The sequence below is a fragment of the Candoia aspera genome, chromosome 2, assembly GCF_035149785.1.
Source record: "Candoia aspera isolate rCanAsp1 chromosome 2, rCanAsp1.hap2, whole genome shotgun sequence".
Classification (NCBI taxonomy): domain Eukaryota; kingdom Metazoa; phylum Chordata; class Lepidosauria; order Squamata; family Boidae; genus Candoia; species Candoia aspera.
The window spans coordinates 106,532,626-106,559,392 of record NC_086154.1 but is presented as its reverse complement, the minus strand read 5'-3'; the positions used below and the strand labels follow the sequence as shown (position 1 = coordinate 106,559,392).

Genomic DNA, 26,767 nt, shown 5'->3' with positions numbered 1-26,767 from the left:
TGGTGATGAAGCCTGGAAGCATTGGCAGTGTGTCTTTTGGGACAGAGGTGGCTGCAGGAACCTAGGCATTGGTGGCTGCAACATTTGGCGGCAGTGGATTTGTTAAGTTTTCAAAAAGCACCAGTGGGCTGCACAAGGATGTTTAGTGGGCCACAAGTTGTACAGGCCTGCTCTGTTACTTGTTAACAGAAGGCAAACAAAGGTTTACCTGAATCCTATGACTTTGTCCAAACAATACACTATGCCAGATTAACCATGGTTTTAATAAACTACAATGGTTGGGTTCAACAACATGAGAAGGTACAAACTTGTTCCAGCTTCATCACCAGACTTGATAGCAAGTCACCCATCTCCAAACACTTAACCTGTAATTCAACTTTTGGCTAGACTTGCAGAGGATTCCAAGACACAACTTAGTTGAATTGGAATATTTATTGTTGACAAGAAGCAAATCTCAAACACAAGAGTTGATTGCCCACCTCACTGCAAAGAAGTCAGAAACTTATATATTCATGTTTTAGCATTTAAATTCTAGACTTCTTCCTCTGCCCTTCTGAATTAACAGACACTTGGCAAGTTGCTTGGCTCTGAGAAGTGCTTGAAATGCATTTACATAATAGCCTGGGAATCACTAATTCATGTTTCACCAAGTTCAGCTGACATTATGTGATATCCCAGCATATGACTGTCCTGTTTTCTGTAAGCATCTTCTACTCAAGAAATCAGCAACATCCAAAGGAAGAGGTCCTGTCTTACGTCACTGACTGTATAACTTTTTATTTAGTTTCCTTTCAACATATCTCTCTGAACTATTTCTGTTCCCCTTCCTTGATTATGATTATCCTTTAGTCCCTTACCCTCCATGTAGCACCATATATTATTTAAAATTAAGAAGCTGGTCATGTCAGTTGTTTGCAAAAGCAAGTAAAAATAGAGTATATGTCTATCCAAACAACAGAGCATGCTTACTAAGGGGACTGTCACACTGATCTGTAAAAAACAACAATATAGTTGAAAGCAGTAAGCAAGTACACTTCAAGTTGTCACAAGGAATTCTGTTTTTCATTTTGTGTTTCTCCAAAAGATAGAAGCATTCAAAGAGCTCATTTTACCCATCTTGTTGAAATGGCTGAACCATAACCCTGAAACTTTACAGTACATGTTCAGCCTGAGGCAAAAAGCTTTTCACAGAACTTTCTCTGCCTGAATGGTTTAAGTTTGCCGAATTAAATTGAAAAGAGGGTTTTATAGGAGATACAAGACCTATAATGAGGAACTTGTTAACATATATGAAAGTCTTACAGCATTTAAGGTAACTCTTAATTAGGTTATCTGTTCATATTTACATCACTTTATTACAGTTATGGACACTGAAGCTTCTTCAAAAGCATCCTAACAGCAGGGCTGTGTGTATGCTGCAATTCTGAAGCAGCAAAGAAATAACGCAGTTTTAAGTGGATGCACATCTACTTCCTGAGAATCAGTGTCCTTTCAAGTGTGTGTGTGTGAGTGGGTGTTTATCTAAAGGGTGGAAAAGCTCTGTTTGAAAGAGTTGCAAGAATAGTTGTCAATGTCCACTGAAATCCTAGAAGCCAGAATGATGACCAAATAATACTATTACTAATAAGTAATTGGAGCAGGATTATCAGCACCCTTGCCTCTGTAACAGAACCTCAAATAATACAAAATAAGTTATGCATAGCTTACTTATATAAATAAAACAGGTCACAGAACTTCTTTTGGTCAATAGGTATCAGGTTGCAAAAGATCACACAGCCATGGCTACAGTGATGAGGCTTGAGAATCCTTTCTAAATATAAGTAATCCTGAAGTACTGTGACCTACTGTATGGTGCGATCAGAGCTTCATTTAAGCCCTATTAATAGATAATAAACAGATACTGACTGAACAAACAGCACCAAAACAACATACTGTGTCACATTTTTAATGATATCACTAGGCCAAAATTCAAGGTCTTTGTTGGAAACATACGTGAAGCTCTAGTATAATCAGCTCTCTGAAGACGAAGGTTGAATCAGATGTTTCAATAAATGAGATGACTATCAGGTATATTTGCAGGGCCCTTACCTATGGAAAAAAACACATACACAATGGATGCTACCACTGCAATCTCCTCTATGTATTATGAACTTCATGCTCCAACCAATAAGATGTGTGCAGAACTCAGTAAAAAGCATAAGTAAGCACAAGATTAGAAACCATTGCCAAAGACTATGACCCTATCAGTCCATGGTCAGGCAGATAGTGTAAAGAAAATGCAACATCACCATTACTCTTCTCAGGAGTAGTTGTAAAAAAAAATCATACAAAGAGCAAGGTCTATAATACTCTGGGAATCTCAAAAAAAAAAAAAAAATCCAGGGTAAGACCAGGTCACTCTTGCATTATCTGATGTCATTATTTATGAGTCCATCATAAGGGAAACAATGAACATGAGTGGTATGCATAGGAGTATTAAAAAAGAAACTATCACTTTTTGGGAAGCACATAGCCTCTTAGCTCGTTTGCCAGAAATCACCCGGATGATCCAGCAAGCTACTGAAACAATGTTCAATGAACAGATGAAATGAAAATATAACTTTTTGTCAATGAAGAGAAATGTGATGCTTGGAGAAAATGAAACACTGCATTAAAATGTTACCCCAACTATGAAGCACAACAGTTTGCAGCCTCATGACCTAGATGGTTCACAATTATTGTAGGAGCAATGGATCCTGGAAAGTATGAGCAAATTCTGGGTCTGGGTCCATCTGAGTCATGGTCATGGTCATGTAGAACAACAATAATCTTAAGGGAAAAACTGATGAAGAATATGTGGAGGCACTGTGTTTGCTTAGTCTGGAGAAGAGAAAGCTGTAAGGAAGCATGACAAGTGTCTTCAACTATCTGAATCTCTTATCATGTAGAAGATGAGACACAATTGTTCAGAATAATTCCAAAAGGACGGACAAGATGCAATAGGTTCAAATGATAACAAATTACCATTAGAAGACTCTGCCAGGGACCTAAATTGGTCAATGGAGTTGGAAAGGTTCTTTAAGATTCTTTCCAACCTTTACATTCTATGCTTCTAAAATAAATCTATCACATTTTTAATTATTAAAATGTTCTTTGTTTTTGCTCAACAGACTTAATGTATATACTTGTGAATAAACTAAGAATTTTAGGTGCCAAAATGCACCCCAAAAATTGGGTTCAGGTTATTCGTGGATAGGCTTTGTTTTCATTTTTTTTTATAGCCTTCTCCAAGTCTCTTTGGTAGTCAACTAAGTATTGCTTAACTGGTATTTTAAATACATATTAAGTTGAAATTCTGCTGTTAAATGTAACACAACTGATTTAGAGTTTGAGATAATATAAATAAAATCAGCTTTAAAAACAACCATGTCTCTATTTCCAGATAGAGTTTTTGTGCCAAATAAACTGAAAAATCAAGCTTATTTAGGTACCAGAACCTAGCCGACCTTGATTGATCTTGAAAAGCTATGTAGGCTGAGCACAGTTCATATATGGATGGGTGACCAGCAGGAAATAGGGTAGTGTAGGCTAGACCGGGGAGTCAAAAAGTATCCTGGAAAAAGGTAATGGCCACTTCCATATTGCTGCCAAGAAAATTACATAAACATGTCTCTGTAATTCACTAGAAGTGAAGCTTAATCTAAAGAAAACTGTACTTGTAGAAACCGTAAAACAGAATATCACATTCTATGATACTCTCACACATCTGAAAACTTTTAAACAAAATGTGTACTTAAACCACTGAAGTACAAGATGTTCACTCAAGTAAGTAAAAACCAAGATAAAACACTTTATCAACCTTAAGGTTGGTTTGGTTTGGTTGAGCTTACCAAACCTTCAAATTTAAGTGACTACCCTAGATGAGTAACTTCTGAAAGTCAAGAAATAGTTCAGTTATGGACTTCCGGTGGGGACATGGAGGACTGAACAGCTGTGCCTGTGAGCTCAGCGGGCAGAACTGACAATGCAGCAGTTTTTTCAAGCTCAGCCGGGTTTTTCCTGAAGCCCAGGAATGTTTTTCCCGAATAAAGAAAACACCTGGAATCACCCCAGCTGTCCTCAGATGGCTGCTTGCAGCCAGAAGATCGCAAACAGCATTCGCGCTCAACTGGTAAGAGCAGCCGGGAGGCTGGGACATCACCATTTCCAAGCCACGCTGTAGTCTTAAGGGACACTCAGACCGGCCACCCCATTTCTAAATCACTCAATTTATATTTCTTTTAAGTACACGTACCCTATGAGAGGCTTTCTACAATAAGGAGAAGCGGGTTCTCTTGGTGTTGTTATTTTTGAGATCAATTTTTTTGAAATTCTTTTTAAGTTTTGGACTTCATTTTCCATCCAAATATTAAGGAGGATTGAGAGTAAATAATTGTCACCCTGTTATTATTTTTGTACTAAATTTGAAGATATTCGCACTTTCCTACACATTGGATTGGCCGTTTTGAACTTTCAGTTTTCTGCTTCTACTTTCCCTGGGAAACTGTCTGCATATCTCACTTTCGCTTATGTAAACACATTCTGGAATTCTTTCATATCTTCGACTTTTGCTGGTTAAGCTCTTAGGGGGTGCCATAATCTACTGCTTGAGACATGGAGGATTTTAAACAGACTTTCTCTGACTTTCACCAGGATGTTTAACAGATTCTTTCTGATTCCTGCCAAGTTTTTATGCAAGGCATTCAGGACATTGTGGAAAATATGAGGTCTAAAATGTGTCATCTGGTGCGGGATGTCATGGATGAAACTGAAGAATTTAACAGAGACAGAAATGTCTCTTCTAAGAGTGAGATCGGGACTTCTGTTGAAATGCTGGATGAAGTTTGGATAGTTGGATGAAGTTTGGATAGTCGAGTTGAAGAAATTAAAGGGAGAGATTGAGTTGCAAGCCATAAGTGAAATTGATTTTCTGATGGAACGCCATGGAAAAGAAGGGATTATTATGTATGGGAGGTCTTCTGAAGAGAAGTCGGAGTTTTTGAGGGGGGCAGTTAGGCTATTCGATTTTTTAAAGAAAAAAGCTCTGTGTGTATTGTGGGGATGCTCTGGTTTATTTTGAAGTGGGATTTCTGGTTTAAATGCTCTGGTTTATTTTTGAAGTGGGATAAGGGTTTAAGAATATTTATCTGGATTGCTTTTAGGGTTTGGCTGATTTATCTTTAATGATTTGGATTATGATTATTACAGTATAATAAAAAATGTTTTGGTTTGGTTTTAATATGATTAAGATCATTAAAATTGTTGTGTTATCAAGTACAATGGCAGATAATTTATGTTTTTTTAGTTTGATCTTTATTATAGTAGACAGGAATGTATAGAATAGTAGTAGGAAGGAAATAATTAAGTAACTTGGGGGGAGTTGATTAGGAGAGGTGTCTGTGTGTGTATATATAGATATAAATATATATTCTTTTAAAGTAAGTGGAGGGAGCAACTGTATTTAGTGATTTTTATAATGTGCCAATGGAACGATTTATAGAAATAATGTGATTATGGTTTAATATAGAGTAAGGGATTGATTATGAAAAATTGTTGTACATCCTTGCTGTTAAAAGTCAGAAGTCACCTTTTTTTAATTTTGAAAATTTTCTCTTGTGTTTCTACACTTCGTTAATTTTTTCTTTGTAGTTTTTTGTTTTTCTGTAGCTTTTATCTTTGCTTAAACTTAATCAAATTCTTATATAAAAAAGACATAGTTTAGTTATGCTTGCTATGTTTGAAAGAAAGAGGAATGAGGAAGAGGAACTAATGAAAAAAATATCCAAGCAGCCACTGCAATGAGGTATTTGATGCATAACCAAGAAAGGATAAAATGTAAATTATATATGTGAAATCCAAGTTTCAACAGTATTTCACTGTATGTCCCAACATTTTACAAAATATTTATTAACAAAACAATCTCTGCATTATATCCGAGACTCCCAAGCTTTCTCGGTTCACGGTGCCCTTAGTGTCTCAGTAATTTTTTCACGGCAAGCCTAGCAGTTCCCAAACTGTGTGTCGTGGTACCCCGGGGACAGTTAGCACAAGTCCATTTATTAGTAAAATACCCTGGGGTGCCCCTGTGAGTTCACTGTGGCGCCCTGGGGCACAGTAGTGCACAGTTTGGGAACCACGGCACTATATTCAAAGGCAAACATATAAACAGAAATGTTCTCAACAGCCATCATGCTACGCAAAATTAATGGAAACCTGCCTGATAGCATCATTTTAAAAGCAATACGTCTGGCTTTAAGGGAGGTCCGTCAGCTGGTTTTAGCATTTCTTAATTTTTTTAGATTTCCTATTATAACTTTTAAAGTGCATGAGATTTGATGCATACTCTCTAGGACAGGATGAGGTAACCTATTGCCCTTGAGATAATTTGATCTGCAAAACCTGCTTCCTAGATTGCCATTTCCTAAATTTGTGTTTTAGGCACCTCATTAATATATTTATCCATAGCTTACTATATTTACTCAGTTTGCTTAGCTCACCCAATACTAAGGGCAGCAATCTAACCAATTATGTTTCAGCCTAGCCAGGCATAACTTTCACACAGAAACAATCACGGGCTAGTATATTGTACAGGAGGGTCGCGGTGGCTGGAGTTGGGGAGCCACATCTGAAGGAGACAAGGTGCCGCCACCGCCGGGTTGAGAAGCTGACTCCGGCACCTGCTTTCCTCCTTCCCTTCCCCCGCCCTGAGCAAGCGGACCGGAGCCCAGCAGGGAGAGATGAGCAGCGCCAGCAACAAGCGGGCCCCAACCACGGCCACCCAGCAACCTAAACAGGACTACCTGCTCATCAAAAAAGACCCAGTCCATTTTATTTGTGCTGAGCCCTTGCCATCCAATATCCTTGAGTGGCATTATGTTGTACGAGGACCTGAAATGACACCATATAAAGGTGGCTATTACCACAGAAGTTAGTTTTCTCCAGAAAATTTCCTTTTAAACCTCCTAGTATTTATATAACACCAAATGGAAGATTTAAATGCAATACAAGTATATTGTACAAATAAAGCCTATGTGGGAAGTTCTTCCCCTTTCACCTCCTACTTTATTATTTCTATTTATATGTTTGTGTGCATGTGTATTTTGCAGTGAATGTTTTTGATTCGTATTAATTTTAAAATACAGTGATTTTATATAAAGCCAGTATGGTGTAGCAATATTATGTTCACTCTCAGACATAGTTTATTGAATGATTTGGGGCTGCCTCTATCTCTGAGACCAACCTACCACGCATAATTAGTATTGTGATGAAATTGGAAGACAGAATGCAGTGTTTACCATCTTGAACTTGTTAAGGAAAATATAAATTCAACAAACAATAATTTCCATAAATCCTAACTATTGGTCAAAGTAGCTGGGTTCATTCAGCCATGTTGTTGAGTTGGGCAGCCATAAAAATGATAAATTTATGAGATTTGACCCAAACCATATGGAGGACATGTAAAATTGATCAGAATAAGCATATTTCTCTACAAGAATCCCATGATATATATGAAGATAAAAAATACAGATGGGATGGATTCAAAATTAACAGTGGGACAGGAATGTGATGCCCATTTTCTCTCACAATAATGTATAAACCATTTCCAGAAGAAATATGGACCAGCTCTTTTGTTGTTGTTGTTTATTCGTTTAGTCACTTCCGACTCTTCGTGCCTTCATGGACCAGCCCACGCCAGAACTTCCTGTCGGTCAACACCCCCAGCTCCCCCAGGGACAAGCCCGTCACCTCTAGAATATCATCCATCCACCTTGCCCTTGGTCGGCCCCTCTTCCTTTTGCCCTCCACTCTCCCTAGCATCAGCATCTTCTCCAGGGTGTCCTGTCTTCTCATTATGTGGCCAAAGGATTTCAGTTTTGCCTTTAATATCATTCCCTCAAGTGAGCAGTCTGGCTTTATTTCCTGGAGGATGGACTGGTTGGATCTTCTTGCAGTCCAAGGTACTCTCAGAATTTTCCTCCAACACCACAGTTCAAAAGCATCGATCTTCCTTCTCTCAGCCTTCCGTATGGTCCAGCTCTTGCAGCCATATGTTACTACGGGGAACACCATTGCTTTAACTATGCGGACCTTTGTTGTCAGTGTGATGTCTCTGCTCTTAACTATTTTATCGAGATTTGTCATTGCTCTTCTCCCAAGGATTAAGCATCTTCTGATTTCCTGACTGCAGTCAGCATCTGCAGTAATCTTTGCACCTAGGAATACAAAATCTTTCACTGCTTCTACATTTTCTCCCTCTATTTGCCAGTTATCAATCAAGCTGGTTGCCATAATCTTGGTTTTTTTGAGGTTTAGCTGCAAGCCAGCTTTTGCACTTTCTTCTTTCACCTTCATCATAAGGCTCCTCAGTTCCTCTACGCTTTCAGCCATCAAAGTGGTATCATCTGCATATCTGAGATTGTTAATGTTTCTTCCAGCAATTTTAACTCCAGCCTTGGATTCCTCAAGCCCAGCATGTCGCATGATGTGTTCTGCGTACAAGTTGAATAGGTAGGGTGAGAGGATACAGCCCTGCCGTACTCCTTTCCCAATCTTAAACCAGTCCGTTGTTCCGTGGTCTGTTCTTACTGTTGCTACTTGGTCGTTATACAGATTCTTCAGGAGGCAGACAAGATGACTTGGTATCCCCATACCGCTAAGAACTTGCCACAATTGGTTATGGTCCACACAGTCAAAGGCTTTAGAATAGTCAATGAAACAAATAGATGTTTTTCTGAAACTCCCTGGCTTTTTCCATTATCCAGCGGATATTGGCAATTTGGTCTCTAGTTCCTCTGCCTTTTCTAAACCCAGCTTGTACATCTGGCAATTCTCCCTCCATGAATTGCTGAATTCTACCTTGCAGGATCTTGAGCATTACCTTACTGGCATGTGAAATGAGTGCCACAGTTCAATAGTTTGAACATTCTTTAGTGTTTCCCTTTTTTGGCATGGGGATATAAGTTGATTTTTTCCAATCTGATGGCCATTCTTGTGTTTTCCAAATTTGCTGGCATATAGCATGCATTACCTTGACAGCATCATCTTGCAAGATTTTGAACAGTTCAGCTGGGATGCCATCGTCTCCTGCTGCCTTGTTATTAGCAATGCTTCTTAAGGCCCATTCAACCTCACTCTTCAGGATGTCTGGCTCTAGCTCACTGACCACACCGTCAAAGCTATCCCCGATATTGTTATCCTTCCTATACAGGTCTTCTGTATATTCTTGCCACCTTTTCTTGATCTCTTCTTCTTCTGTTAGGTCCTTGCCATCTTTGTTTTTGATCATACCCATTTTGGCCTGGAATTTACCTCCAATGTTTCTAATTTTCTGGAAGAGGTCTCTTGTCCTTCCTATTCTATTGTCTTCTTCCACTTCCACACATTGCTTGTTTAAAAATAATTCCTTATCTCTTCTGGCTAACCTCTGGAATTTTGCATTTAATTGGGCATATCTCCCCCTATCACTGTTGCCTTTTGCTTTCCTTCTTTCTTGGGCTACTTCTAGTGTCTCAGCAGACAGCCATTTTGCCTTCTTGGTTTTCTCTTCCTTTGGGATGTATTTTGTTGCCGCCTCCTGAACAATGTTGCGAACTTCTGTCCAGAGTTCTTCCGGGACCCTGTCTACTAAGTCCAGTCCCTTAAATCGATTCTTCACCTCCACTGCATATTCCTTAGGAATATTAGTGAGCTCATATCTAGCTGATCTGTGGGTCTTCCCTAATCTCTTTAGTCTGATCCTAAATTGTGCAAGAAGAAGTTCGTGATCGGAACTACAGTCAGCTCCAGGTCTTGTTTTTACCGACTGTATAGATGTCCACCACCTTTGGCTGCAAAGGATGTAGTCAATCTGATTTCGGTGTTGTCCATCTGGTGAAGTCCATGTATAAAGCCGTCTCTTAGGTTGTTGGAAGAGAGTGTTTGTTATGCAGAGTGAGTTGTCTTGGCAAAATTCTATCAGCCTATGTCCTGCTTCGTTTTGTTCTCCTAGGCCATGCTTACCTGTAATTCCAGGTGTCATTTGACTGCCCACCTTAGCATTCCAGTCTCCTGTGATGAAAATAACATCTCTTTTAGGCGTGTTGTCCAGTAGGTGCTTCAGATCCTCATAGAACTGCTCTACTTCAGCTTCTTCAGCATCTGTGGTTGGGGCGTATATTTGGATCATTGTGATGTTAGATGGCTTGCCCTGAATTCAAATTGAGATCATTCTATCGTTTTTTGGATTGTATCCAAGCACTGCTTTAGCCACTTTACGATTAATTATGAAGGCTACTCCATTTCTTCTGTGGTCCTCTTGTCCACAGTAGAAGATCTGGTGGTCATTTGATGTGAAGTGGCCCATTCCAGTCCATTTCAGTTCACTGACGCCCAAAATGTCTATCTTTAATCTTGACATCTCACCAATAACCACATCCAATTTGCCCTGGCTCATAGATCTTACATTCCAGGTTCCAGTGGTGTGTTGATCCTTAGAACATCGGATTCGCCGTTCACCACCAGCACCGTCGGCCGCTAGCCGTCCTTTCGGCTTTGAGCTAGCTGCGTCATCACGTCTGGGGCTAGTTGAACTCATCCTCTGTTCCTCCCCAGTAGCATTTTGACCATCTTCCGACCTGGGGTCTCATCTTCCGATGGTATACCGACATATCTCTGGTTGTACTGATTCATTTAGTTTTCACGGCAAGAATACTGGGGTGGGTTGCCATTACCTTCCCCAGGGATCGCATTTAGTCTGACCTCTCTGTCATGACCTTCCCATCTTGGGTGGCCCTTCATGGTTTAGCTCATGGCATCATTGAGGTGCTCAAGCTCCAGCACCACGACAAGGTAACGATCCTTTGCTGAAGGGACCAGCTCTAGGGTCCCAGAAATTCAGTTAAGCAATACAAGATGTCTCTCTTTGCAGAGATGTAAATCACTGTTATTCTCCAAAATATATAAGATAAGCAATCAATCTTTGAAAATGATGGGAGGGGGCTGGATAAACAAAAAAAAAGAATGACACTCTTTGGAACTTCTTACACATGAGAGCTCTTTGTTATGTTATAGTGTGATTGGTTTGGGCTTCGAATGTTGTGTGAACCTAGACACCGTGGTTTATAACTTTTGATTAATAGCTTAGCATAGCTCATGAAGCTAACCAATTGTGGTTGACTCAATAAAACATGATTAACTAAGTCATAGTTAGAATGATGTATAAATCCAATCAATAGATTGATTGATCTCAGAACTCTGGAATACATTTTATTTCAGAAAAATAATGTGGTAGCTGAAACAATATGGATAGGTACATCTGAAGAGAAAGTCTTTTCCCTTCACTATGATTTGAAATGAATACAGGAAAATACACACACACACCATTTTACCTGTTTTAACATTCTTAAGAAAACCATTTTGCTCCAGGGATTGATCAATGGCCTTAAAACAGTAGACATTCATAACTAACAAGAATAAACAAATACACTACAAGTCAGAACATCTCGTAATTTCTGATTTCTGTATCTCTAACAGCTAGATTTTTTTCTTTCCATAGTCATACATGTTTTAAAGCAAACTGCCTATTTATAAATGATTAAATTCGAAGTATTCTCTAAAACACCATGGAATTTGTGCTATTTTAATCTTCTGTTCTTTTCTCTGAATAGCCATAGTCACATATAGTTTTATAAAGATCAAGGGTGGACTAATAGCCAATTTTTTCCAAGTTAGGAGGACAGCTTTTTTTTTTAAACCAAGAGTATTTGTTAAATAATTTAGTATAATCTGTCCTGCCTGTTCTATACAAACTCAGAGGGGAAAAAACTTAACTTGAAATTTCTCTCTCTTCTGATCTCTAACACAGAGATTGGAGACTAGAGTGGCTTACAAAATAATGGAGGTGCTCCTCCTTTAATCCTGTTAATCACTCCCTCAGGCATGCAGGGGAAGATGAAATAGTTGATGGGAGAGACTAAGCACTCCCTCATTCCATCAACAGAGCCGCTGACCTTGCTCAAGCCACTTTTTAAAATCATTACTTCCAACAGTATGGAAAAACAAACAAACAAGAGCTGGAGATTGCTCCTAATTTAACTGGGCTGTTCTTGCTTTCTTCAGTTGCCTGCTTGCATGGAACTAGGTTAATTATACGAGGGAAGTGCTAGTGAGGACAAAGATGCATTGTGCAAACATAACCAATGTCAAAGAATAAACCTTCAAGGTGAGGACAAGGAGGCCTGATATTCCAGATTTTCTGAATGCTACTTTCTCTTTCTTTCATGATGGCAATGTGAAGCTAAGATATCACTTTCTCTCACCTGGTGGCAATGCCCTAAAATCCACTCATCTAGACCTGAGATTTTGTCCTAACAGTCAGGAACCACACTGAGACAGGGAATAGTCTCTAGTGTTTTATTACTGCTATGTTAGACAGAAAATCCTAACAAACTGAAGAAGCGTGGGAAAACCCAGATAAACCCCAAAGTCAAGGCGGGTCTGATCTGTGTCTCTTTGAATGGCTGCTTAACTCCTCAGTACTACGCATGCGTTTTCCCCCCTGGATAGGGGCCCCCTCCTGCTCACCATCAGTACTCATGACAGATTTTGTCCATTATGAAACCCATTATTGACAGTATTATACCCTATGCCCTCTGGTGGTACTACTCGATAATTTTCTCCTGCTAATTTATCTGCTTGGTGCACCTGCTCAGAAAAGCAATTTTTTAAAAATCATTCTGCAAGGAAGAACATTAAAACTCCTTTTACAGGATTATGGTTCAGTGCAGTGAGGAAGTTACAACAATGTACCTTCAGAAATGTGGTTATTTTTCATTAGCCTTATTAAAACTAAACCAGAACCAATATTTATTTTTATTTATTTATTTATTTTCTATCCCACCTTTATTATTTTTATAAATAACTCAAGACGGGGAACATACCTAATACTCCATCCTCCTCCTATTCTCCCCACAACAGCAACCCTGTGAGGTGAGTTGGGCTGAGAAAGAGTGACTGGCCCAAGGTCACCCAGCCAGCTTTCATGCCTCAGGCGAGACTAGAACTCTCAGTCTCCCAGTTTCTAGCCTGGAGCCTTAACCACTAGACCAAACTGGCTATCATTTGGCTGCGATGGCATGTTCAATCTTGTATTGCAGTGATTGTGAATCTGACTTTGTTAACATTACTCTCCCTGAACTGTATTTTTTAGTATGTTATCTGCATACATTAGATTACTAATATATGCAGGGATATGAAAAAATAGTGCCCCAGTGTGTTTGAGGTCTATAAGTACAATAAGCCTAGATCACTGGCTACAGTGATCATATTTACGATAGTTATCATCCAAAATATTTTGAGAGCACCAGTCTGCTTTATATTTACTTTCAGTGAAATCTCCTTATATTTTTGCTCTTTATTCTTATATTTTATTCTATTAAAAACAGAAGGGAAAGAAGTTTTTAAAATAAACCAAGCATAGCATATTTACTGCAAAACACACACACACACAGAAAAATCTAACCCACTGCTGTCCTCTATTGGTCATTTGTATTTTTTGCAGTACTGATATGGTACCCCTTATTTAGATTTTATGCTTTAATTGGATATCTGTTTTCTGTAAGCCTTCAGGAATATACAGCCCAAATAACAGGACACTAAAAATATATTGCAGTTTAAATGATATATGATTAAGTATTACAACAACAAACTTTAAAAAAAAGTTTTATATTGAGACTGGCTTTACACTTCACTTGGACTATATTGTCAAATACTTTGACTTCATTAAGCTTGATACTATGCCTTTAGTAAGTTCGATATTGCGGCTATAATAAATTGAATGAAATAATAACAGTAACAAGAACAACTACTACTGCTACTCAATCATCACTCCAACAAGGAATTCCATATGTATGGAATTCAGTTCTGGCAAATGAACAAGCTAATGAGAGGGCCAAAATGTTCTATGCCTGCTTCAACTCACCACTCTTTCCTCCACACCAATATAGAAAGGCAAGAGACTACATAGTGAAAGAAAGACAGAGCATCTTGCTGCTGCTGCTGCTGCTGCTGGGTTGTTTTATACAAATAAAAGAAGCCCCACCCTTTAAATAAAAAGCATGCAGTTAAAGTCTTGGAAAGATAGAAACTATAAAAGTCTCAGTAACAAGGAGAATTAAAGAAATACTTCCATTAATCTAGCTCCTCAAATATTTTAGTTCATAACATGCTCATTGTTCAAAACAATGAACGATAATGTGGCACCTGCTCTGAAACCATATTCTTTAATTTTATATTTGAATATGCACCTGCAGTGTACAGGCATACAGTATATCCAAAAACAAAAGATGTTTTCTGTTCTTACAAACTGGAATCATTTCTAAATTGGTATCATTCCAAGGTCAGGAAACTCTTCATCTCTTTATTTCTCACAAATACATTTCAGTATAAAGCATGTATCATCGGTGCAGTGGATTACTTCTTCTAGTTCCATGGACTTACACTCATGTGCTAGCTGAGGATTCTGGAAATTGTCACTCAAACATAACTGGATAGGATCAGGGAGAAAAAGGCTACGGGCATAATTTAACCAGGCTGATGTGAGATCATGTTCACTGAATCAGGCTGCTTTCCTCTGAGAAGGCTCAAGAAATACTCATTTCAAAATATTAGGATATTCACTTTCATGAAGCAGTCCTACTTATCAAACCCTCAAAGCCCTGATCAAATACAAGTGCCTTTGGGGGAAAGAGTAAGGAATCTCTTTCAAGTGGCCTAATTCCAGCTAGCATGATCTCCATATATGCATTTGGAAAAGGACAATGAAAATTACATTGCAGGCAGTTGCAGGCATTAAATGGAGATTCTAATATATAATATAGTTCATAAATGTAAAAGAAAATTAAAAGAATGAGATTTTGTAGTAACAGCTATACTTTTAAAAAGGAATAAGGAAAAAAAACAAAAACTGTTAAGAAAAAGTAACTCAAAGTATTCTACACACACACACACAGAGGCATTATTTTCTAGTTACATTGAAATCTTAATTCCAAAGGTAGCACTATTTTGGAAATGTACAAATGCAAAATATAGACATTTATCATCTTACAGGCATAAATATTATTCAATGAATTTCTTTTTCATTGAACACTACTATCTTTACAATTGCAATGTGAATACAGAAATGTGTCCACCATTTCTTTTTCAGTGGATAAACTAAATACTTCAAGACAGTAAAAGAAATCTTTAATTTTGGCAGTTGGAAATCAATTTCTGAATAGCATATGAACTAATCCTGAGTTTTTATGAAGTATTATCATTTAAAATATTTCAACCAATGCAGTTACAAAAATATTTTACAGCAACGGAAGTACATCTGTATATACTACTGCTTCTTTGCTTGCTTTGATCAAACCAGTCGGTTAACAAGTTACAATATTTAAGGACTCATCTTCTGATGAGGAGGAGGAAGTAGAGCTCTACTTCCTTCTCCTCCTCATCAGTAGACCAGGGCCAGAACAATTAATTCTACAGTCCAGCAAAAAAATAAAAATAAAACAGGTTTTTAAGGATGCAATAATGGCAATACATCCTAGTTTTGCTATGAAGCTTTGATGTACAAAATCTACCTTAGTTGGTTCCAAATTACTACTTCGAAAAAATGAGCAAAACAATCATAGTTAAGAGGTCAATCAAACAGATTAACTAAATTGAAATAAAACTGGGTTAACTATGTTGTTTTCACATTTCATACTATCCTTATAAGTAGTTTCAACAGAGAAACTGTGCCTTGATTAGTTGTTTTGAATAGTTGTTTTAAATTGATTTTCTACCTCTAAAAATCAGTCACAAGAGCCAGTTTGGTGTAGTGGTTAAGGCACCGGGCTAGAAACCAGGAGACCTGGATTTCTAGTCCCACCTTAGGCACAAAGCCAGCTGGGTGACCTTGGGCCACCTCTCAGCCCTAGAAGAAGGCAATAGCAAACCACTTCTGAAATCATGCCAAGAAAATTGCAGGGACTAGTCCAGGCAGTCACTGGGAGTCAAGACTGACTTGAAGGTGCATGCACACACACACAGAGAAACACAAAAATAGTAACAAAAAATCAGACACTAGTAAATGATAAGAACAGGGAATATTAACTATGGAGGACAGCCAAAATACAGTAATAGACATTATATTTTATACTTCTGTAACTGCACTCTAAGATGAACTAACAGCAATTTATATTATCCATGACTTTCAAAGTAAGCAGGTATTTTTAACAAGATGGAAAAGGTTATTAGTTCTTTCAGCTCTTCCTTAAGTGTACACCTATAAACTATTTGTTCCTTCAACTCCACAGGTGGCAGATATTATTTCCATATGACTTACAATTAGGTGGAGCTGGGAGGGGCAGTAAAGCAGATCCGCTACTATGCTGAGCCTTTCACTTTCCTGGGATCCCTCATACAGTACATTCATAGAACAAATAGTTATTTCCCCTAGAATTTCAAAACATATATCTTAAGTGTCAGAGAGAGAGAGAGAGAGAGAGAAATGGAATCCAAGATTAAATACCTGTCTTTGCTATCTATTAATTATACTTCAAACTGGGTTTTTTTTAACCAAAAGTTTCTGAAGATCCTCTCAAAGATGAAACAAAACAGAATCTGAAGTTATTAAAAAAAAACTCATGGTAACTTAGGATAAAGGACCAAGATCAAGCAAAGGGAAAGAGAGATTAATAAGCTTTTACCAACAAAAGATTACTGATACTGCTATAGAAAAGCATGTAAATGATCCTCCTTGTCTGTAATATGCCACAACAGTGAGAGACTTTGAGAAGAAGGGGTTTAATATCTTTAATTATCTTTGTATGTCAAGTAAGTAGCAGGAATGGCATTACATTTATGGTTACTCAAAGGAAATCAAACTATTTTGAAAAAAGCTAAAATTATTTTTAGGATCACTCATTCTTGAAATATGTTTTCAACCTGAATAATGAGCAGAAGCAATGTAGACATGTAAAAAAAACAAACCCTTAACCTAGAATTTGTTAGTTGTGCTTTATGATTTTGTACAATTTTAAAAAGAAATCAGATGATAAAAGCATCATTTCAAAAGAAAAAAGTAATTATGCAGAGATAAAGTGTTTATTAAGAATACATTTCACCTCTCTAGCCCTCCAAAGACAAACCACAGAGCTGTGTACAAAGCTAGACAATCTGGGCAGCCAGCCATAAAACATTACTTCTATAGCAGATTCTGCTTTCACTCTTAAGCCCTCCACAGCTGTAAAATATAACAAGAGAAGCTCTGGTATCCAGCCTGTATGCCTCAGATTATTTATGATTCATGGGCTAAAGTTTGTATCCTTCACTTTGAATCCTTTTTTTAGATACAAAGCCACACCCGACTGGCCATTCAGGGTTGACTTCTAGAATTGCAGAGAAAATAAAAATATAAAAACTACTTGTTACATAGTAACATCTGATGACCTTCATAATAGCTTTTAGTGAGAAAACAAAAATAGGTAACACTCACACAAATATACTGTTTACAGTATGACTACAGAACAGAAACTTAAACACGTTTCTATTTGGAAGTTCAAAGCTGAAAATATTGTTTTAATTCAAAATACTGATCAAAGAACAATACAAAACAATGACAAACAGCCAAGAGTGTTTTTTAATTTCTCTGTCATCTGATCCCCCAACACAAACAAAAGTCAAAGACCCCTCCAGATAAGCACAGCTGGAGGAATGAAGAGATGTGAAAACCTGCTATCTCCCTGTGTGTCAGTGAAAATGTTTTGTGGCTTTCTAAACCCCAGCTCTTAGCACACATACTTTAAAGCAAGTTCCACTGAATTCAATGGAACTGTCCAATTTAGAATGTTTTCACATGGTGACTCATCTTTCTCTACAACATGACAGCTATATTTATCCGTAAATACAAAAGTCATGCATAACAGAAAACTAATTTGGTAAATCAGTTTGTTATATCTAGAGCATATTACAATTCAGCAGAATATCTTGAGTCTTTCAATTCTGACCTGGCTAATATCTTTATGAAGCTGCTGCAAATCTCAAGACATTACCACCAAAAGGCATCAGCTGATACTAAAAGGGCTAGACTGCAGCATCAGGCACTTAAGAGGTTTCTTATCGTTCATCTAGAGTACCAAAATAGACTGATCAGTTCCTTCCTATAGCTTCAAGACCAGAGGGGAAAAGGTTTCAAGTATGACATTATCTTGTAATCTGGATTTTATTTTTTAACAACAGTGATTATGATGGTGCATCACAAGCTAACAACCTGCAAAGCAAGGAATGCAAATCCTAAGTAGTATACAAAACAATAATTTTATAGTTCATAGTGTATTTCGGGCTTCACCAAAATGTATTATATTTAACACTGAAATTGCTTTATATGAGTTAATGATATTAACTAGTGACAGATTTGAACAGGCAAGGAAATTAGCATTGATTCTTTGGATGAATAGAAATGGAGTGGAAGCTAAGCATTAAGTCTGTAGTGTTCTCACAGAGACTTTCTTAGCAATTCTTTCCATCTGAAAGCCGCCTTTGCTGAAGGAGAAGGCTGCCCCACCCCTGACCTCCTCCTCCTCCAGCTTGGGTTGGAAAGGAGCCAGATGAGAGTATTGGGAAAAGTGCATATTTATCTCAACAAGACCAGCTGCAGAAAACAACTAAATGCAATTGTAGGTATTATTCATTTTTCCTTGCCAATGGCCTTGGGTTTTTTTATTCCATTAAGATGCTGAGTTCCAAACTGTATCTACACTGATGCTTTAGCAACTATATTTCTACAGCTTACTATCATTAAGGCAACAACTACCCTTGTAAATAAAAGTGAATTCTCCATTGATGGAAATTTGTTTGCATCTTTAACTAGGACAGGGAAAAATATATATGTGTGCATTTCTTTTTGCCCTTTCTTCATACCTGGCTAAAATATTGAATATCTGACACACATTCAAACACACCACACCCAAAAACCTGTTGTTAGACATATGATACGCCAATGCTTACCATATGATCCTTGAATTTATGATATACTGAATACTGATGGAATATTTAAAACAGTAAAAATAGCTGAAATATTTAACTAATATCCTAATATTTGTCTGCCCAGCAGGATTCATCATTGTTGCTAAATGGGTACATTAGCTCCAACTTCAGGAAAAAAAAAAATTAAAAGCTACTGCTTTCTTACAATCAGGGAAAATAATTAGTGATTTTTGTTGTGTGAGAGGATCTCTTTCACACAATAAAAAATATTGAAGGTTTACAAGAAATGGAATTTCAAAATATAGGATATTTCTGTTATTACTACACATTAAAAAAAAACAGCGTGAGGCTCAAAGCAGAACTTCTCACCAAAAGCTAGATCCATAGGTAAGTGCATTATCTAATTTTTCTTTCATCACCCTACCTATTCAAGAATTGTGATGAATTTCACAAAGGCATGACAGACAATCCAATCCCAAAAGGAATACAGTATATTGCTTTAGAGCTTATAATTTAAGGGTACAAATACCCTTCAGGAGTTTGTGCCTGCTTAGCTGATAAAGAGGCTAGCATTGACATAGTATTTAAAAATATCAGTACCGGATGTCCAACAGTCACATTGTGAGGAAGAACAAACATACGTACATTTGGGGTATTATAATAAATTGTTTTTAAAGTGTTTCACAGACTGCTTGTTGACCCAAGAATCCAACTGAATCAAACCATAGGCCTATTTAATCCAACATTTATTTCTATAATGGCCAACTAAATGACTATGGAAACCCCACAAGCAAGAAAGGAAGGCAACAGCTTCCTCTGCTGCTGTGCCCCAGCAACTGATATTCTACAGCATGCTATCTCTGATTCTGAAGGTAGCATATAGCCTCATTTCCTAGGAGCAGTTTCTTCTGCATGACTATATATCATCTCTTTTAAAATGATCGAAGTTGATGGCTATAGCTGTTATGTCGTGATACCAAATTCCAGAGTCTATAAGGAGCATTTCCACCACTGAATCTTCCACCACTCAGCATCATTTGACCACCTTTGATTCTTGTATTATGAAAGAGAAAGACTTCTCCATCAATTTCTTTTTATACCACGTACAGTTTATATACCTCTATTTTGCCCTTAGTTACTTTGCATTTTTTTCTCAGCTAAAAAGCACTAAATGATAATTTACATCTGAAAATTGATGGAACTGTCTAATAATTATGGTTGCCATTTTCTGCACTGTTTTCAGCTGTGTAATATGCTTTTTAGGATACAGTTATTAGATGTATATACAGCATTTCAAATATGGTCACACTATACATTCGCATAAGAGCATTACAGTGCAATATTATTTGCGACTCCTTTGTAATGATCTCCAGCATGGAATTCACATTATTTTCACAGCTGCTGCACACTGCATAGACTTGTTCACTGAGCTATATCTATTAGAAACCCACTATTCCTTCACTCTGGTCAGTCACTCTCAGGTTTGACTTCAGAAAATACGAAAATAAGTCAGTAATGGAAAACATCAATGCATTTCTGTGTTCTATATCGCGCTAAAAGGGCTATATTTGAACCCTATTGTTCATTATGTCCATTTAATTCTTGATCAGTGGAAACATTCTCATTAAAATTAAGAATGCAACAAAATTATTGTAAAACTAGAAAACTTACATCTTGTTCATAACCTACATAACATATCAGTGAAAAATGGAAAGCATATCATGTTGTTACAAATATGCTAAAAAAGATAACCAAAATATATCAATAACTATAACTATCTTGGAATTACAGCACAAAATACTTTTATGATTTTTTAAAAGGTAATAGCCTTCTTTTTCTCAAAAGTTATGAGAAAAATTTTTAAACTTAAGGGTTACTAATATACTTGCATAGAAAAGAAAATTTAATCAGATTTAAAAAAATAGGAATAAACCATGTTTGTATCTATGAAAGATATGTTAAATATTTCTGAGGCATTTATTGAGAATACAAGTTGAGAATACATAGTTGAAACAGAACCTAAAGGAAAGGGACCCTCAACATTGATGATAATCAGAAATTCCTGTAACAAGTTATATTAAGCCCTGAGTGTATCCTGTGAAAAAATCGTTCAATTATTTCCTTCTGTAATTTTTGATGGAACTGATATAACTATAGTATATGAACAAAACTAACAGATACACGAAACAGAAAAAAAAGCCCAAATATGCAGAAATCATAATGAAACATAGGATAGGCTTTTAAAAACATTTCTGCAATTATTAAATGTAGATGCTTTATTTCCCATGTAGGTTTTTCTCACAACCTAGACTTCTGTTATGATTCTACTGACATGAAAACATTTGTCTAGAGTACTACAGAGATGTTATTGACTTTGCTGCTCCACATGCAGACCTTTAAGTAATCAAACCATCCTTTAGCATAGTGTTCATAAAATGACAAAAATATTTAGTAGTCTTAGTCACCACCTTTTTAATAAATCAAGACAATTTTTATTCGGTCATAAACCAGCAGATAAAACAGAAGATTCACATCTACCTTTTTAACATTCTTTTAAAAGCATAATACCATTCTATGCATGAATTATGTTGTTAGAGAACTTAATCTACTAAATAACCTAAGGATTTTTGGGTACACCTTCAGCAAAGTTCCCTAGGTAAAATTACATGCAAATTGTAATTCTACCTCTATGTTTATTATTAATTCATGGCTTGTTACATTTAATCAAAATATATTATAAAAAGGGAAGAAATCTAGCCTTATTAAAAATACTCCAGCAAAGAAATGGAGACATCAGAAAAACTACATTGGGAGAAAAAAGGCTGCAGTCCTGTGTGCTTACCAATTTGTAAGTCCTACTAAACACATTGGAATTTAATTCAAATAAGGCTATACAGAATTGCACTGTCCATTTTTTAAATGCCCAACTTTATCATAGATGAAGTTCAAGTTTTGACCACTTGGTTACATTCAATCAGCTTCTCGGTTCTAGCAACACTTAAACCAAAATTGCTAAGACTAATTATCACTATTTTCCAAACAGCACATCACATGATAGTAAGAGTTACTAACAACAGCATGCAAACCCTAATAATTCAGAAGAAATCATTTCTCATTATTTCCTATTTCTTCCATACGTTTTCGTAAATGAGGCATTTGGACTTTTTAGTAGTGGCAAGTAATATGAGAAATACTAAAGTTTTTAAAGTATCTGAAGCTGTCAATTGGGGATATTTTAGCATGTGAATACATTAGCTTGATAGGGGAAAGTAGTTTGTTAATTTTATCATTTTAATAATTACATAATGATTGAAAAAATAGATTACGATTAGATAGTCCTGATCAAGACCTCCTGCATAGGAAACTGCAAGCACTGAACTTCCTAAGAGGTCTTTTCCATTTGTAACTTTTTCTGCTTCCATATTAAGAACGTGCATGATCCTTCTCTTACCTTGCTTCGTTTCCTTCTGGGGCTCTTTGGCAGCTTCCGACTGTCTCCTTGAAAAAGAACAAGTGAATATTTTGTCTGGCGTCTGGGAGTTTCACTACCGTGCTCCTTTCTTTTAATGCTTTTTCTTACAAAAAATACCCGTATTTTTCACGTTGAATATGAAAAAAATCTCTCACGGCCAATAAAGTCAGGTTTTCTTTTAAATATCTATGCCCGTTCCAAATTAAAAAAAAACCCACCAAAGATATCCTGCCACAAAAGAGAAGGAAGGGGGTTGAGAGAATCAGACAAAAAACCAACAGTAGAAGTAGAAGAGCTATATGCTCCAGTTTTATTTCCAGCCCAGAAGATAAGTGCAGCAGAAGCAGGTCCAATCCCAAAACAAGATTTTTTTTTCTACAATGAAGCAAAACTCACAATTATGAGTTCTCGGCTAGAATTCTGCACAGAGAATTTTGTTTTTAAAATTAAACATAGATGGTTGCAGCAAAAATATACTGTCAGGACGAGCGTGAAATCTGTATGCTTTGTAGTTGTTCAGGGTACAGCTTTTAAAAATGTGTTGGTAGATTCTCAGTTTATATGGAGGAGCATTTGAATATTTTGTTTCCAAAAGTGCAAATTAAAATGGATAATATTGAACCCATTCGAAAGTTTAAAGGAAATTAGCTCAGGAAAAACAAAAACGAGCCAGAAGAGTCTGCGACAGAGATCCAAGTACCCAGTAGAGTCTATTTAAAAAAGGAAAGCGAGACGTGGAACACAAGCAGAAGGATCTAGCAGTTTCTTTCAGGAAGATCCAAGGGGGAGAAGAATCCAGGCAAGGATCCACAAATGCCAGGGAAATCCACCAGCACTGCCTTTCATATGTGGATCCAAGGAAGGGAGCTCCAGCAGTCTCTCTCATGTACAGGGATCCTAAAAGGATCCAGAAAATAGGCTTCGTGGTGAGGAGGGAGCCCCCCACTCTCTTTCATGCGGATCCACCCAGACAAGCCAAACATAGGTGGATCCAGAGAAGAAGGCAAAATCCAGTCTCTTTCTCACAAAGACGGGATCCGCAGAACCCGAGGCGATCCCGCAGCTGAGTTTCTCACAAGGAGGTCCGTCAGTCGTTTGCTCTCCCCGCGGGATCCACCCAGTTAAGAGCAGAATCCACAGCAGCAGCAGCCGCTCGCTCTCCTGTCCCTCCCCAGCGACTGACGAGAGATTCTCTGGGGGAACCAGGGGGATTTATGGAGGCAGCGGCAGCAGGGACGGCTCCTCGGACCGAGCTTTCGCTTGTAGGGGAAAGGGGGTGGGCCGCTGGCGGGACAAACAACGCCGCTGGGTTCAGTGATGCCGCCGACCCGGCCCTCCACTCCTCCTTGCAGTAGCAGCAGTAGCAGCAGCAGCCGCCGCCGCCGTCGCCTCCGCCGCCTGTGCCCTCCGCCTCAAGAGCAGAGCTGCTGCCACCGCAGCCATTTTGTTACTAACTGACAAGAGCCCCGCCAGGCAGCCAGCGCGAGACCACAACGGGGCGAGGGGGAGGGAGCAAAAGAGAAGGAGAAAAGAGAGGCGAGAATCCCTCCCCCCTCCCTTCCCTGACCTCAAACAGGAAGTCCCGACCACCTCTCTGATCACGTGGCAAAGCCGACTGCATAAAAGAAGGCTCCGAGAAATGCAAAGAAGATAAAAAGGCGAGCCAATGGGAGCAGTTAGTGAGCTCCGCCTTTCTCGCAGCCTTGTCTTGTCGCGTGAGAGCTGGCGCAGAAGCTTTTCCATGGCGAGGCGAAGCAAGTGCGCGGTGGCTCGAAAGGCTTGCCTGCTCCGTCCATCTTGTGTTTTACCTAAATCTCCATAGAGGGAGTACGTATCGCATGGCGTTCCGGCCGCTTTGCACAGAGAAAAGCAAAACAAAACCCAGGCTGGGAATGAGAAGGCGCAGGCATTCATTATGGTAACTTTTCGAGGGAAAACGCAGCAGCCGCGGCAGGATTGTTGCGATAAGACCATTTGGAAAATAAATAGGCTGTTGATCTGCCTGTTTATGTAATTGTATCCTTGGTTGATGTACGCTGAAATCATTATTTTAATAGCCTGCCTCTGTCTTGCAACACAGGCGTCCAGTAGTATGGCTGAAAAGAGAACCAAAATAAAAGAACTAAAAGATGCAATGCCGCTGCTATTATTTTATAATTTTATTACCCGCTAAAATAAAGCTCTAGCCCATTTCTTCCGAGTTAGTCGGAAACAGTGGATTTTTGTGCAGTCGCCTTGCACTGCTGTCGAAGGATCAGGATACTTGGCAAATTTTATTTCGACCCACTCCCGTTAGAGACCTCGGTTTAGGATAATAAAATAAACCTGCTTGCCAGGATGACATGCACAAGGTAGGCTACACCTGTTGGTCCACTGGCTAGCCTCGGTGGGTAAGCCTTGGGATTCACCCAGCTGCTGAGCTGAAGACGTGCCAAGCTGAGGAAGTGGCTTGATGCTTGTTTAATATACTGTCTATAGTGAGCTGGAGAGGAGGTGAATCAATAATGGCATAATCCTCGCTTTGGTGGTCCTTACTCTCAATTAAATGTGCACAGAATCGCAGCCAAAGATAGTTAACCTCTCTGACCTGAAGGGAGCACGAAGTTAAATTGAGTGTCTCCAATGTAATGCCTGCAGACTGCAAAGGGTTGGGGTGAAGTAAATAGATTTAATCTCTTAAATTCCATGGCTTAGTTGGGTACTGTCTGCCAAAGGTTGGTCAGGCTGTTTTTCAGAGAATAACCAGCAATATTACAGGGCTGAAAATGGGGTAGTATTTTTTACAATAAATGTTTGTTTCATTGTCCAAAAAGTTAGCAAAATGAGAAAGATACACTCCTCTAGAAGAAAGCCTTATTTTGGTTTTATTCAGCCCATTGAAAACACTATGTCTACAAATGTAGCCTGTATTCATTTTGAACAAAGTGCAGGCTTGGAAGTGCTACATCTCCAAAGAAGCTATCTTCACTGAGTGTTCTCATATTTACTCTCTGTAAGTTTACATACTATACTAACCCCTAATGTGGTTACTGTGATTTTAGCTTAGCACAATGTGTAAAACCAATTTTTGGGATTTATAAGCTACCTTATATGGATTAACATTTCAGTATGAGTGAACAGGGCCTCTAGGGCTAAGTAAAAAAAATGGTTAAAACAAAACATGGCTTGGTGCATTGTGGGAACCTAGCCATATGTAGAGCCAGCTTTGGTATAAATTGATAACTGGAGGATGTATTTCCTAAGTAGCAAAAAGAGGCAATGTTAACTACAAGTATTGAATTCAATGGTATGAACTGCAGAAAGAAGCATATATAAAATCACATTGGATTTCCCTATTTCATTTAGAGGCATAATTATGAAGATATTTAAAGTATATTCCATAGATGTATCATTTTGATTGAACTGGCAATTTTCATCCAATAGTAAAGCTTAGACCGTTTAAAATCATGCAATCACAACTCTAAGAATAAACTCTTCCAGAAATCATAGAATTACATTTGATCCTATTGCTCAGCGCACAGACACAAGACAACTTTCATTAATAGTTAATGTGTACCTTTGGAAGTGGCAACACCTTGCTGACCCTGGTTAATCTCAGAAGCTAAGCAGGTTTGACTCTGATTAGTATTTGGGTAGAAGAATCACTTGGGGATTCCAGGGCTGTTGGCTAGACTGGGAAATTGAAAAAAAAACCCACTAATTGCAAACCACTGCCAAGAAAACGGGGGATGCAGTCATTAAGAGTCTCAAGCACATCTTTATCTTTTAGGTAGAAACAAAAAAGCTTGAACACTTTGCAACAAACTTTGGGCCAATTGAAATTTACATCTTAGACTCAACAAGTTGACATAAGATTTTGAGAGTTCAAAGCATAACAGTTGGTATACTTCTCAGCCCCTTATTCTTTTTCTACACAGATGGAATATTATTGGCATTTGAGCACCATGCCTCATTGTGTCTTGCACTCAAAATTATGGCTAAAAGCAATTGTATGCTAAAGAATTAAGAAAGTGACTCAACCTTAACAGGTATTGATCCTGATGGTAATAAAAGGTTTAAAAGATCAGCATGAGAAGAATTAGAAGCTTTTTATGGATATTGTGCTGATTATAAATGAGATCTAGTAGATGTTTGAATGTTTAAATATCTGAAAAACTAAATTAGACACAAAGCCAGGACTATTTCCTCTTATAGGCAGGGATACTACAATGTTGCTATTATTTTTTTAGCCGTTTCCAGCAAAAACAGAAAAAAATGTTTTTTTCATGAAGCTGGGCACTGCAACTT

At 37.9% G+C, this 26,767-nt stretch overlaps 1 protein-coding gene across 4 annotated transcripts in view; it reads right to left on the bottom strand.

Moving 5' to 3' along the window:
* The window catches only part of TNRC6C (trinucleotide repeat containing adaptor 6C), a 161,317-nt gene extending 137,306 nt beyond the window's left edge, over nucleotides 1–24,011 (bottom strand). For 3 of the 4 annotated variants that reach the window (XM_063292874.1, XM_063292876.1, XM_063292875.1), the window contains exon 1: nucleotides 22,460–24,010. The gene's annotated coding sequence lies outside the window, so the exon portion shown is untranslated. Of the gene's footprint in view, nucleotides 1–22,459 lie in introns of all 4 variants that reach the window. The other variant, XM_063292877.1, reaches the window with a different exon arrangement.
* Nucleotides 24,012–26,767: the final 2,756 nt, after the last annotated feature.